This window comes from Schistocerca cancellata, chromosome 7, assembly GCF_023864275.1.
Source record: "Schistocerca cancellata isolate TAMUIC-IGC-003103 chromosome 7, iqSchCanc2.1, whole genome shotgun sequence".
In the NCBI taxonomy this organism is placed as follows: domain Eukaryota; kingdom Metazoa; phylum Arthropoda; class Insecta; order Orthoptera; family Acrididae; genus Schistocerca; species Schistocerca cancellata.
The window spans coordinates 388,049,161-388,064,213 of NC_064632.1; positions in this window are offsets into that span (position 1 = coordinate 388,049,161).

Sequence of the window (15,053 nt, forward strand, 5' to 3'; positions counted from 1 at the left end):
GGGAAATACAAAGCTTGCTGTTATCTCAGGAGGACTTACTTTGCAAGTGCAACCTCTTGATACCTCAATAAGTAAACCAATTAAAATGTCTATGAGAGAGGAATGGAACAAACGAATGTTGGATGTAACCCAACATGAATTCACGCCGATGGGAGCCTTAAAATGACCTACTATCAGCCAATGAAAAAAATCAGTTTTTGACATTATAATGTAATTGGATAGATAAAAAAACTCACCAAGCAGTGGCAGAACACACACATAAGAGAAGATTAGGCAAGCTTTCAGAGCCATGGCTCCTTCTTCAGGCAGAACGGTTGAAGGGGAAGGGAGAGGGGTGAAGGAAAAGGACTGAAGAGACCTAGGAAAAAGGGATAGCTTTCGGAACAGTCACCCAGAACTGGGGGTCAGGGGAGACTTCCGGAACAGGATGAGAAGGAAAGGCTGATTTGATAAAGCGGAAATATTATTCCATGTATCTACCTACTGGGATTGTGTCATCAAAGAAGCTGTTGTGATCAGAATGTGTAAGAACAACTTTGAGACAGTGGCTACACCCCTAGCGGTGCATGGAAATGGTTGCTTCAACAGAGAAAGCAATTTATTCATCCACCATCTAACAAAATTGGTGTTGCTACCAATGTTCTTCAGTCATAGACATCAACATAGTCTCTAGTAGTATTTAGAAGTTCTGTGACTTCACAACACCTCCATCACGTAATTCAGCCATGTAAAGTGCCTGACATCGTACTGAAAACTAATCTTGTGGTGGTGGTGGTGGTGGTGGTGGTGGTGGTGGTGGTGATGTGGAGGTGACTGTCAAACACTTAAAATTGACAACTCTGACATGGCAAGAGCTCCATGAAGCATTTATTCGAGAATGTCACTGCAAAAAACTAAGTTCTCAGGTCACAGATTAACTTAACTCATGGGAGAGCATCAAGAAAATTCTGAAAAACTTTATCTGATAGAAACATAAAAATAAGCATCAAGTATCCATGAAAACTTGCGTAGAAAGTAGTTACTTAGAAATCTAGGCATACGTTGCAGCCTCCTATGTATCGCTGAATTAGTATGAATCATGGTCTCCCAGCAGTGTTACTGTATAAATCTTCTCAGATTTTGTCATGTCAAATGGTTGTACATTCATAAGCTTATGGATGACTGCTTCTAGGCCATTGTTGAGTGGGAACTGCCATGTGGGCGTTGCTGGTCTCATCATTCTTTAGTCAGTGCATCGCCTTATAAGGCAACATTTTCATCCCCTCTCTACTGTACTCACTTTGACCTCACAGTGGATGGATTCCACACTGGACTAATTGCTGATGACCATTTTTGTTGGTGTTATCAGATATTTTTACCTGGTTAGCTTCTTTCATCACACCATCGTAGAAGTTGCAGACCAGAATGTGCTAGATTGGCTAAAAATGCTTTCAGGAATAGATCTATACACAGTGCCAGTGCCGAGACTGGTGAGTAACCAGTGGTGGGGTATTTCCCCCTATAAATTATACACAATGAATGTGATCATGCGTGATCTGCGCTAACAGGACATACTTGCCAACAGGAGATACTTACACTTAGAATGAAGAAATCACTCTTCTCAACTATAGGTGGAGTAATTTTGTCCACTTTTCCCCCTTCTATTTAGAATGATCTAAAGGCCCAGAAATGTTTAGATTTTATGCCACACAGGAAGCAATGTACTTGTCTATGCTTTTGACTCTACATCATATTACATTTTAGCTGAGCACTGCTTATATTATAGTCTCTGAGAGTGAGGGGACTTTTTTTTTAATGATGTTAGATGGTTATACTTTCAGGAGACAATTGCTGAATGAGAACAGGGTTTAGTTGCAGAATTTCATGTTATCTGGAGTGAAGATACAATAAAATCATTAAGTTAAATCATTTGCTCCAACTCGTGGAGTGCCTTTTGAGCAGCTCACCATATGTGTCCGTCATTGATTCACAATGTGCAAGTCTCCCCTCCAGCTACAAAAGCAGGGGTACAAATATCGTTCTGTCAGCTTACTTGGCATTTTATAACTGAGAGATGAGTTCACAAGCATAAGTGAAAGCAGAGAGGGTACAGTAGACTTAACAATTTCTATATTAAAATAATCATAGATACTACTATTATACTATATGTGTATTTAGTTATGTTCTAATAACTTACATAAATTTCACAATAGAGTTATTGACATGACATGAAGACTGTGGGATGACAGTCTGCATATGTTTGGTTAGTTTTGTTTTGCCATAATCTAGTCATTCACTCACTCAAATTCAGATCACTTACCACCTCATTTGGACATTTCATTTGCTGAACGGTAGTAAAGATCCAGATCAATCTCAAATACTTACAGCGATCGGTAAATTACTGAGATAGGTTATCAGAGAACAATTGTAAAATAGTCTGTATTCCACTTTCTGAAATTACTTCTTTCCCTAGCACTTATTTACGTGAGGAAATGATATTGTTTTGAAATTTTATAACCATAGTTCAGAGAAAAACTTCATGTATTCGTAGTTTTGTTCACATGCCTAAAACAATGAAACCTCTTACAAACAATTTTCATTCCTTAGCGACTGATGCATTTCAATTCAAAATTCTGAGTTCCTCTAATTGCAGTTACTGCCTTTATTAAATGTCAGTTGGTTAAGTTGGAGATAATTTTGGTCATCTATAAAGTGGATAGCGTAGTGCTCAACAAGCCGCACAGATTTTTGGTATGGGCAGTGCACAAAAGCTTGCAAAACCTAAACAGATGAGACAATAACATCATTTAGTCTTTCAGATTTTCCTAATACTCAAGAGGTGAGGGAATTAAACACTAAAACTACAAACATAAACTTTTTGTCTCCTCATCATCTCCATGTTACACAATATAGTCTGTTCTCCTTATTTGTTGATTCCCCACCTTTCATCACTATACTGATGCCTTTCAACATAAACTGCAGGTGGTGCTATCATGCTCAAAACTATCTGAAAGTCCTAAATTGCATTTCACCTTATTTGCACGCAGCCCGTATAACATAACTTTGTAGCATGTCCTCTAATCTCTTTTTGGTACTGACATTTGACTATAGAGAATGGTTGCCCTAGTGACCACTATAGAACACTGCTCTTTGTGACAGAAGTCCATTGTTTGTTGTGATCTTCAGTCCAGACTGGTTTGACGCAGTTCTTCATGCGCTCTATCCTGCGCAAGCCTCTTCATCTCCACGTACCTACTGCAACCTACATCCTTTTGAATCTGCTTAGTGTAATCATCTCTTGGTTTCCCTCTATGATTTTTACCCTCCACACTGCCCTTCAGTACAAAATTGGTGATCCCTTGATGCCTCAGAACATGTCCTACCAACCGATCCCTTCTTCTAGCCAAGTTATGCCACAAATTCCTTCTCTCCCCAATGCTATTCAGTACCTCCTCATTAGTTATGTGATCTACTCATCTAATCTTCAGCATTTTTTGTAGCACCACATTTTGAAAGCTTCTATTCTCTTTTTCCCTAAACTATTTATCATCCATGTTTCACTTCCATACAGGGCTACACTCCACACAAACACTTTCAGGAAAGACTTCTTGACATGGAAATGGAAGAGGATGTAAATGAAGATGAAATGGGAGATACGATACTGCGTGAAGAGTTTGACAGAGCACTGAAAGACCTGAGTCGAAACAAGGCCCCGGGAGTAGACAACATTCCATTAGAACTAGTGATGGCCTTGGGAAAGCCAGTCCTGACAAAACTCTACCATCTGGTGAGCAATATGTATGAGACAGGCGAAATACCCTCAGACTTCAAGAAGAATATAATAATTCCAATCACAAAGAAAGCAGGTGTTGACAGATGTGAAAATTACCGAACTATCAGTTTAATAAGTCACAGCTGCAAAATACTAATGCGAATTCTTTACAGATGAATGGAAAAACTAATAGAAGCCGACCTCGGGGAAGATCAGTTTGGATTCCGTAGAAATATTGGAACACGTGAGGCAATACTAACCTTACGACTTATCTTAGAAGAAAGATTAAGGAAAGGCAAACCTACGTTTCTAGCATTTGTAGACTTAGAGAAAGCTTTTGACAATGTTGACTGGAATACTCTCTTTCAAATTCTAAAGGTGGCAGGGGTAAAATACAGGGAGCGAAAGGCTATTTACAATTTGTATAGAAACCAGATTGCAGTTATAAGAGTCGAGGGGCATGAAAGGGAAGCAGTGGTTGGGAAGGGAGTGAGACAGGGTTGTAGCCTCTCCCCAATGTTATTCAATCTGTATATTGAGCAAGCAGTAAAGGAAACAAAAGAAAAATTTGGAGTACGTATTAAAATCCATGGAGAAGAAATAAAAACATTGAGGTTTGCCGATGACATTGTAATTCTGTCAGAGACAGCAAAGGACTTGGAAGAGCAGTTGAACGGAATGGACAGTGTCTTGAAAGGAGGATATAAGATGGACATCAACAAAAGCAAAACGAAGATAATGGAATGTAGTCGAATTAAGTCAGGTGATGCTGAGGGAATTAGATTAGGAAATGAGGCACTTAAAGTAGTAAAGGAGTTTTGCTATTTGTGGAGCAAAATAACTGATGATGGTCGAAGTAGAGAGGATATAAAATGTAGACTGGCAATGGCAAGGAAAGCGTTTCTGAAGAAGAGAAATTTGTTAACATCGAGTATAGATTTAAGTGTCAGGAAGTCATTTCTGAAAGTATTTGTATGGAGTGTAGCCATGTATGGAAGTGAAACATGGACAATAAATAGTGTAGACAAGAAGAGAATAGAAGCTTTTGAAATGTGGTGCTACGGAAGAATGCTGAAGATTTAGATGGATAGACCACATAACTAATGATGAAGTGCTGAATAGAATTGGGGAGAAGAGGAGTATGTGGCACAACTTTACAAAAAGAAGGGACCGGTTAGTAGGACATGTTCTGAGGCATCAAGGGATCACAAATTTAGCATTGGAGAGCAGCGTGGAGGGTAAAAATCGTAGAGGGAGACCAAGAGATGAATACACTAAACAGATTCAGAAGGATGTAGGCTGCAGTACGTATTGGGAGATGAAGAAGCTTGCACAGGATAGAGTAGCATGGAGAGCTGCATCAAACCAGTCTCAGGACTGAGACCACAACAACATCCCTAATTAACTTTCTTCTTTATCCAAAATTGCTCATTGAAAGTGTCAAATGAAAACTTAAAGGTTATCATGTTTGGAAATTATCCGTTTCATTACAGGGATCATGGAGGTAAACTGTAACAATGTCCTCCTTCATCCAAACCTGTTGGGTTTCTTGATTGTGTCAAATAAATCGTGTCTTAATTGATCCTACATTATTTCTGGCCTGATTTCTTTCATAGCAGTCACCTCATGCACATTGCAAGTGTTGAAGCTTTCGCCATTGCTTTTAGCTCTATATTAATTCCAAAGAGAATAAAATGTTTGTGTTACGCTCCATTTTCTAACATTAGTCACTAATACCCTGTGGTTTACCCAATGGAGATTTTTGTCCAAGTGGAGACCAAGAAATTTAATATTTCAGTTTCTGCTGATGTAATATCACAAATATTGTTTTTTTCAACCTCATGAGATCAAATTGTTTTAAAAGTTAGTAGTTGGGATTTACTGATATTGGTATTTAGACCCTTATGTAGAAAACATATGGTTACTTTCGTCACACCCTTAGATGCAGCTTAATGTAATATCTCAATTCCTTTTCATAAAATGAGAGGAGGATGTCATCAGCATAGGTTACTAGATGTGAGCTGAAGGTTGTGTCATGTCTTGGCCAAGAAGCGATTCCTGTGGTGCCCCCTGGACTACTGTATCTCTACAAGACATGAAATCTGTTACCTTATTATACATTTTACATTAAAGTTTAGTACGCTGTTTGCGATTTTTCAGGTAAGTGATGAGTAATTGCATAGATGAGGCCTTGCATGCTTTCAATTTCTCAATGAGCAACCCATTGTTGACTGAATCGAAGGCTTCGGAAAGATTTAAGAATATGCCTGCTGTCTTCTTACCTTCGTCTAGGAGGATATACACTTTATGGAGAAATTCAGCAACTGCAATAGTAGTGCACCAGTCTTTCCTAAAGCCATGCTGTGTGTCTGTTAACAATTTGTTCTTTGTAAAATAAGCAGAGTGCTGAGAACGGACAACCATTTCAAAACTTACTAAAGGTAGGGATCAATGATGATGTAAGTAGTTTGATACTTCTTTTGGATTCCTCTTCTTATACACTGGTTTAACAAGGCTTATTTTTAAACCACTGGATAAGTGCGTTCTCTAATACGACAGTTTGTGAGGTACTTTAGTGGTTTAACTCTTTCTTTTGTGCATTTTTTAACTACTACATTCAACAGACCATCCCATCCAACTGAGTATTTGTTCTTTAATGTTAGGATTATCTTGCTTATATCATTTTCTTTAACCTCATGAAATTGAAAACTCATTGCTTGAGGGGTGTGATTCAGTATCTCTCAGTACATTTCTAAAGTGTGTGTTGGATTTCCTGTTGGTGATATGAAATGTTTACTAAAAAGTTATATAATGCTTTTGGTTCTTTTATAATAAGAGGGTGGTTTGAAAAGTTCTCGGAATCACCATGAGAGGTCAGCCCTAGCACAACGAGTTGTTCATGTGATATTCATTGGACTGTTGCCTGTAAACATGTGCCACATCAGTGATCTTGGAAGAGAGCTGTAGCGGTGACGTGGCTCTGTTGTTGTTCCCACTTAGTGATTTGCGAAGATGGAAGAAATTGAGATTCGAGCAGTGATTAAGAACTTCCTAAAGAAAGATATGAAAGCAAAGGATGTTCATGCTGATTTCCATTAATACACTGGTGAACTCTGCTCTCTCACATTCAACTGTTGCCAAGTGGACAAATAAATTTAAATTTAAGTCAGGAGAGCTTGGATGATGATTCGCACAGAGGTCGGCCAAGATGTGTCACTACTCCAGAAATCATTGCAAAAGTGCACAAAATGGTCCTGGAGGATCACTGATTGAAAGTGTGTGAAATTGCTCATGCTTGCCAGATGTCACCTGAAAGGGTATATCACAATTTTAACTGAAGAATTATAATTGAAAAAGTTATCTGCAAGATAGATGCCGTGACTCTTGACGCTGGATCATAAACATTTGCCGGTGCCATGGCAAAATTACACAAACTAAGGTATGAATTGTTGCCACACCCACCTTATTCACCTGATATGGCCCTGTCAAACTTCCTTCTCTTCTCAAAACTTACAATTTTTCTTGGTGAATGAAGATTCACTTCAAATGAAGAATTGATATCAGGAGTTGACAACTATTCTGCAGGTCTGGAGGAAACTAATTTTCGAGATGGGATCAAGGCACTGGAACATCATGCAATTATCTACAAAGAGACTATGTTGAAAAATAAAAAAAAAGTTTCAGTGATGTAAGTACTTTTTTCTATTCTGTTCTGAGAGCTTCTCAAACCTCCCTCGTATTACCATCCTGTATAATGCATAAGGGTTTGCTGTCCCTAGTTGTGGAGGTTTTTTGATACTTATTGATCAGTTTCCAGAATGCCTGCCTTACATTTGTAGATTGTGGTATTTCATTGCTGTGGACTTGTTTTATATAGAATGCAACAGTTCGTGTAGAAACTTCCTAATTCTACACTTTTGGCAGCTTGTGTAGATGGCTGTTATGTGACTTTATTTCAGTTATTACAAAAAAGTTGAATGAGCATGTTGTGCAGCCAAGGCAGCTAGTGAATGTGAATTCCATTGAACAAGGAAATGAATGTATCTAACAAGCTGTAATCCATTCCAGGAAGGAGGAATTCTTGTCAAGTGTGACACACCCCTGACTAAATCATGACCTCGCTTCATGTGGAGTTTGGTGGGTTGATGTTAGATTGGTATGCCTAAGACCTGAGTTTGATTCCCACTACAGATGCTTGCTTTTAAAGGGCACAAATAAATCGTAATCACCTCTGGTGACACCACATGAATGTAGGGATGCACCATAGTTAAACATTTACATCATACATATGTCACTTCACTTCCGACCGACTAGAGGTTTGATCGAGCCATGACTGAGGCAGAGATAGCAGCATGTTGAAACTCTGTCACCAGCAAGCTTTCTTTCAATAGTAATTTTATTTTCATAAATGAACCAGTAACCATGTAATGTCACAGTGGACTTACTCAGTCTTTGTTTTGAATTTGAGATGTTGAAAATATGGGTGTTAGACTTGGATTCAAACTGCCTTTTCACAGGATTTGATCCCTTTGTCATGATATAGTTCCAACAGTTTATTTTTGCTCAAGATTCTAAACTCCTCAAGATCTCCACATAAGGCATGCATCTACATTCGAGTCCCAATTGCTATAAAAATTTCCATGAAGTCTTTTCAAGCTCTAGCATGTGGTTACCTAACTGTTGGTGGTAAATAATTTTAATTTGTAGCACCTCTTTGTGTGTTGTCAGCAGTAACAGTATGTGTTAGTTTTGACTCTCTGTCCTGCACTGGGACTATGTGGAGTGGGTTGCGGCATAGCCTTGCAGGCGCAGCGGATCTGGCCAGCGTAAGTTACACAGAAATTTTCATCACATAATGCAGATTCAAACATGCGATTCCTAGCTTCACGTGAAAAGGAATTCTATAGTCAGTGTTTCTTTGTCTTTAGTCACTGATGTGTGAGGGTTTTACTCCCAGCCACCGGAGCGTTTTATGTCGTCGTGTTGTTCTTTTATGGCACGCACATTGGTCGACACTTCCCCATAATAAATTGCGGGACGTGAAAGCTCTTCCTTGTGCTTGGACCTGTTCCTCCCGAACGCGTCGTCGGAAGGAGGTAATTTTAACTAGACTCCAGATAGGGCACTGTGTTTTTAGCCATCGACTTCTTTTAAGCGGCAATCCTCCCCACTCTGTCCCCACTGCTCTCAGCTGTGGACAGTAAGACACCTTTTAATTGAGTGCCCCTATTTTACTCTGTTACGCGCCCGTCTACAGCTGTCGCCTGATATATCGTCAATTTTAGCAGATGACACGCGCTCGGCCGATCGCGTTCTCGAGTTTATTAGTGCCAGTGAAATGACGTCAGTCATTTGAAGCTTTTTTTGGGACAACCAACCCCTTTCTGTAGTGGATTTTTAAGCCTTCCTTCTGCTTTTAGTTTCTCCAATTTTTTTAGTTTCGTTCAGCCAGCACTGAACTGTTTGTCACATCATTTCTAGTTCAAACAGCCATATGTCTCACTGGTGGTAAAAGAAATCAATATTTTATGTACATTTATGGCTAGAAAACAATGGTGATAAGTGCTGGGTTCAATTTGTGTGAAGAAAAACTTATTGCTTTATCTTGTTATTTCAAATTTAAACATCTTGCTACTGCTGAAAAAATTTAACATTTAACATCTTTTGTGGTTACTTAACAGGGACAACAGCTGCTGGACAGGAGTCTAGTCTTGTACAAAAAAATTTTTGTGTATAATATAAAGTTCAGATTTAATAACTCATATTGATTAAAACAGGATTAGAGTGACATTACTAGTGATAAGCTATTGATGATGAATTTTCCATAGAGTATTTGACACTGTTAATTACATCTTTTGTGGGGTCTTGCCCACGCGTTGCTAATAGGGTGCCTACGGGATGCAGCATTCTCAGAATACTGTACAATAAGTCAAACAAATAACATTAGCAGTTTTTTTATTTCTAGAAAGCAAATTGACAATACCTAACTTTGGAGATTTACAAATATTAGTTGCAAATGAGGGCAACAAGCATATAATTCAGTCTTTGATATGTGAACTGTTCAGGTAAGTTGACACACATCACTGATAACTAACGTCTGCGATCCGGTGCCAATCTGCGTGGCCGAGGCTGGCACGAGCATTGCTTATATTCACTTCTTCCACATGTTGCTCTTGGCGTGGCGCAGTCCAGTTCCGCGCACCATTGGCCGCCATTTCCTCACCACCTTCTCTGCACTTGCATTCCGCATCTTCGTTTTGGCGCTTGTGGTTATGCCAGGACATCTTTCTAATTAGTTTGTTCATTACCCAGTTTATGCAAAGCCTATTGCCAAGTGAACAACAATTACTGGGTGGCTGGAAAACTTTTTGTGAACAAGAATACTTCTAATTGTCATAGAATTTTGGGAGGCCAGATATTTTTGCAAGATGTCTTACTATGAGGGGGGGGGGGGGGGGAGTGTAAGTATTACAGAATTATTTATGTGACCGAGTTAATGGCATTAGTTGCATTATGCTAATAAGAATTCTAACATTTTAGAAATGACACGGTCATAATAATTTTGAGTCTATAAGGTCAAGGACTGTCTCATCTCTAACAACATGTTTCCTGATGTTTGCGTTATCATGGTATTAATTTACATCTGAACTTGTTGCCACACAGAGCAGTGTCCTGTATTGGTCACTTGTGATGCCTCCCCCCCCCGCCCCCTCCCATTTTCACATACTAAGCTAAAAATAACAGACACCTTTGACAATATGAACCAATATTTGGTTAATGCTTATCAAAAGATGATGAGGACATAATTTTTTGGTTGCTTTCTATGCTTTCCGCTGTGCTGAACAAATCATTTTAGGAGATTGTTTATATGGCTTATTTGTTTGGTTTGTCCTTAACGGCAAAGAAAAACATCATATATTTAAGAATGTTCAACGAAGAAAATATATACATTTGTGCATTAAGAGTAAATAATTTGTAACATTTGAACGTACATAGAATGGGCTTTTGTAGCAGTGAATTATGCTGTTGTGATTTAAATTTAGAGACTGTTTTTATGTATATTAAGTCTATAATAACCTCTTATCAATAGGTATTTCCATTGTCCACTACATGAGGTCTATCTAGTCTGCATATGGACAGGCACACTCCACTTCAGCATCGTACTACGTCTGATGGGCTGAATTCAGTTAAACCAGGCTTTTTGGTTCAGCAGAATTCCATGACTCACAAGAGCTTATAAATTTTTCGTAAGGTTAGGATGAAAATAATAATAATAATGAGTAGTTATGCCAAGAAACAGCACCAAGTACGAAAATGCAAGTAACAGTGAGGAAAGTTCTATAGTACTATGGTTTTATCTTGGACATACAGCTGCAGCTTAGTAATAAGAATTTACTCGATGGCTTCAAGCCCTTGCTCAAGGCCACTTAATGGCTGTTTACAGACTGCACATTCTGTGTTGAAGAAGTCATTTTACTCGAACATATTCCCATATGTCATTTACCCAGCACTACACATTTAGGCTACAGTCCGCTTGTCATACCTCAGTGAAAATCATCCAATGCACATAACTATTTTTAAATGTCATGTTTGGTTTTACATCATCAAGAGTGTTTTAGTTACAATCTAACTAAATTTTTTAGCTATTACATTTCATCTACTTGAAGCAACAGTCTTTGTTCCTAGAGAAAGAAGTTTTATCCATTTTTAACTGGAATTGTTGTAATGAAGTTATTTTATTTATAGCATTTTCTGTTATAATCAAACAATGGAAAATCCAGGATGGAATGTAACAGTACCGCGCGCACACACACACACACACACACACACACACACACACACACACACACACGCAACTTGCATACACGTCTGCAGTCTCAGAGAGCTGAAACTACACTGCAAGCAGCAGCACCCGTGCATGATGGGAGTGGTGACTGGGTGAGGGTAAGGAGGAGGCTGGGGCAGGGAGGGGGAGGGATAGTATGGTGGGAGTGGCGGACAGTGAAGTGTTGCAGTTTTCGGAGAGCTGAAACTACACTGCGAGCAGCAGCACCCGTGCATCATGGGAGTGGTGACTGGGTGAGGGTAAGGAGGTGGCTTGGGCGGGGAGGGGGAGGGATAGTATGGTGGGAGTGGCGGACAGTGAAGTGTTGCAGTTTAGGCGGAGGGCAGGAGAGAAGGTGCAGAGGGGGAGGGGGTAAGTAGTGGAAAGGAGAGAAATAAAAATAAAAATAAATTGAAAGACTGGGTGTGGCGGTGAAATGAAGGCTGTGTAGTGCTGGAATGAGAACAGGGAGGGGGCTGGATGGGTGAGGACAGTGATTAATGAAGGTTGAGGCCAGGAGGGTTATGGGAAAGTAGGATGTATTGCAGGGAAAGTTCCCACCTGCACAATTCAGAAAAGCTGGTGTTGGTGGGAAGGATCCATATGGCACAGGCTGTGAAGCAGTCACTGAGATGAGGGGTATCATGTTTGGCAGCATGTTCAGCAACAGAGTGGTCCATTTGTTTTTTTCGCCACAGTTTGTCGGTGGCCATTCATACGGACAGACAGCTAGTTGGTTGTCATGCCTACATAGAATGCAGCACAGTGGTTGCAGCTTAGCCTGTAAATCACATGACTGGTTTCACAGGTAACCCTGCCTTTGATGGGATAGGTGATATTAGTGACCGGACTGTAGTAGGTGGTGGTAGGAGGATGTATGGGACAGGTCTTGCATCTAGGTCTATTACAGGGGTATGATCCATGAGGTAAGGGATTGGGAGCAGGGCTTGTGTAAGGATGGATGAGTATATTGTGTAGGTTCGGTGGACAGCAGAATACCATGGTAGGAGGGGTGGGAAGGATAGTGGGCAGGACATTTCTCTTTTCAGATATAATGTTCCAGTGAAAGGACAAATTTAAGTGAAATTTAATAAACATTTGATTCTTTTTCCAAAGAAGCTGAACAATGCTGCCTTATGTGCGCAAGTGAATTCAGAAATGACCTGCAGTAAACTGAAACAAATTAGTTTGGCAGATGCAGCCGACAAAGTATTTATATATTCTCAACAATTAAGACCAGTACACTTTTTGTTGATATTAAAATTTCATTGAATTTATAATTAAAAAAATTAACTCTAACTCAAATAGGATGCCATTACATAATAAGGTGCAATACAGATCAGTCATTCAGAACAAGATATTTAATATTTTAATTTGAAATTTATAATGTAACCAATTTTGACAATTAGAAGTCAGCAAATCTTAAACATTGAATTAATGTTGTGACATCTTTGTTATCAATACAGTACAATATAGCATTGGATATTCTTGTGTGGTGTATTTCATTAGAAACTGCATGAAGAGAAAATATGCCAGTGATGTATATGGGATATTGACAGAATTTTTACATATTTGAAAATAAGGTAACATACTGTTTCTACCTGACTATAAGATTTTTTCTTTTTTCTTAAAAAAAAGGGGGGGGGTGTCTTTGAGAACTTTTTATTTTTAACATATTCTGACTAATCAGAATTGCAAATTGTTTTATTTATATAAAGTAGCTGCATAGCAAAGTTACCATTATACACCTATTCTAAGATTATGCCATTTGTCGTCATTATGGTAATACAGGAGAAATAAAATAAAGGAAAAGAAATGTTTTACATTAATTTCTATCTTCACTTCCCTTTTTGCTTGTTATCTTAGCAAGTAGCTCATAGTACTTGTATTTTTAAAAACAGCAGCAACTTGTATCAACTTCCTTTGTAAGCCTGCTGCCATTTCATCCTTCCTTTGACTCCTCCCATATTGTCATCCACAGCATAGGATGAGCAACACTTCTTGACTTCTTTCATTATAGATTCAGTAAAGATTTTTCCCCAGGCAGTAAGAATCCATGGGCTTAACTTAGATATTGAAGGTTTCTTCAGCTTTCCCTCTGGAGTGAGGGCCCAGTCTCCTTGAAGAAACAATTCATGTAACTTGAACAAGTGAGCCTTAAAAGGTCTCTTCACAACAACATCCATTACTTGAAGCTGGGAAATCATGCAACTGGGAATTATTACCTGGTCTGTGGTATTCTTTGATATCAAATCCTTGACTTCCTGGGTGAAGTGACCCACTGAAAGAATCTAGCATTAACATCTTCTCTCTATTATGCAAAGAGCTTGGCATTCTGTTCCAAACAACATTCACCCCATCTAACATCAGGTTATTAGTTATCCATCCATTTTCTTGGTATCTAAAGGTAAGCCCCTTAGACAGATTTTGGTTTGGTTTTCCTGCAATGAATTATATGTGGTAGGAGCTTCCATTCATTTCTCCCATCATTACTGTTGTTCTGGTCATTCCATTGCTAGAACACTTGTTATGCCTTTAGCATCAACAGCAACCTTTAACAGAATTTAAAAATAACCAGGCATATGAGTGACATTGTCCATATGGCCTAGCAAATAGTATGCCATTTCCTTAGATTGATTATATAACACTGATATGTAATTAGTTTTTTTATCAAATGCTGTGGGAAGTTGTTGAGCTAGCATTGTCCTGTATCATAAGGTAAGCACCGCCCTCTTCATAGTCCTCTCATAACAGCCAGTACTTGCTCTGAATTCCATGATGCATGCAGTTGGAAATTCTTCTTCAATTCCAGCTCCTTCATTCAGATAATTTCTTGAGTAAACAGGAGGCTTTCATTGTGTTTCGTTTGCACGTACTGAGAGACCTGCTACACTAAATTTATGAAACTTTCCCCAGTTCAGTCCCCTAAAAGTTTGGCCATTGGAACTGGCATTCTTTAATTTAAGCTTCATCTGATGCAACCTATGAACATTCACTTCTGTGATGTAAAATTTTCTTGCTTCTGCACAGTTGATTATGGCCTCTGCTTAATGACTCACTGTTAACCTAAAATTAGCATTGTATTGTCTGCATAAACCAGCTGTGAATTGTGTCCTGTTAGTTCCACCTTTCTCAGCAGACTCACGGCTGTGATTTGCATCGATTACCGATTGATACAGTTTACAGGTTTTACAGAGCTTTGACAATATGAGTGAACTGAATGACAATAACATGATGTCCTCTTGTGTAATGGACCAAGCTGGTATTGTACCAATTCTGACATTATTAGATTATTTTCTTTAATTGATTGCGTTTTATTAAAGGCACATATATGACAGTTACAAGATTTGCTACTTTCTTATTCAAACAGGAATTCATAAAATTTTATTGTTGACAGTTTAATTTCTCAATTACTGATAACAATAGTCTAATTAGTTTACTTGAAAATAACTTTTATAATGAAGTATCCATAATTTA